This window comes from Penaeus monodon, chromosome 34 (genome assembly GCF_015228065.2).
Source record: "Penaeus monodon isolate SGIC_2016 chromosome 34, NSTDA_Pmon_1, whole genome shotgun sequence".
In the NCBI taxonomy this organism is placed as follows: domain Eukaryota; kingdom Metazoa; phylum Arthropoda; class Malacostraca; order Decapoda; family Penaeidae; genus Penaeus; species Penaeus monodon.
Window position 1 is genome coordinate 12144582 of NC_051419.1, and position 525 is coordinate 12145106.

The 525-nt window shown below is 32.0% G+C and overlaps 1 long non-coding RNA gene across 1 annotated transcript in view; it reads right to left on the reverse strand.

Moving 5' to 3' along the window:
• LOC119594587 overlaps positions 1-519 on the reverse strand; it is a 9527-nt gene extending 9008 nt beyond the window's left edge. The window contains exon 1 of the long non-coding RNA XR_005230639.1: positions 68-519. This is a non-coding gene — a long non-coding RNA (uncharacterized LOC119594587). The remainder of the gene's footprint in view (positions 1-67) is intronic.
• Between the last annotated feature and the right edge of the window lie 6 nt (positions 520-525).

Below are 525 nucleotides of genomic sequence, written 5' to 3' on the forward strand. Positions count from 1 at the left end.
TGCACTCAAGAAAGTTGCAAGCACCGGTAGATGTTTACTCTATCAAGGTACAAACCGTTCTCCTTACCGTAGTGTCGAGCTCCTCAAAAGCTGCTCTTCAGCCTTTTGTTTACATGAGGTGCATGCACAACGGACTTATTACTATTTCAATTATCTTTAATTTATTATAACACTTTAGTTTATAATAAAACTAATAATTTGAAAAATATGGAATTAAAGGAAAGGCTCATAAATTACGTAGGCACATGTGATCTATATAATTCACACAAGTTACATCATAAATGTTTAATTTCTTTCTTTATTTTCATAACAAAGCCTCTCCATTGTATATGTATTCATACATTCTGAATATTCTTTTGCACTTTCCACTAGAAACACACTAAACCGAAAGAGATAAAATATTTAATATGTACGCGCGATAATCAATTCGGATTTAATAAGCAGCAAATAATCATGTCTCCAATAAGACCACCGTATCAGAAAAAAAAAATAACCATACATTCAAGAACACCTCCAAGCAAATAC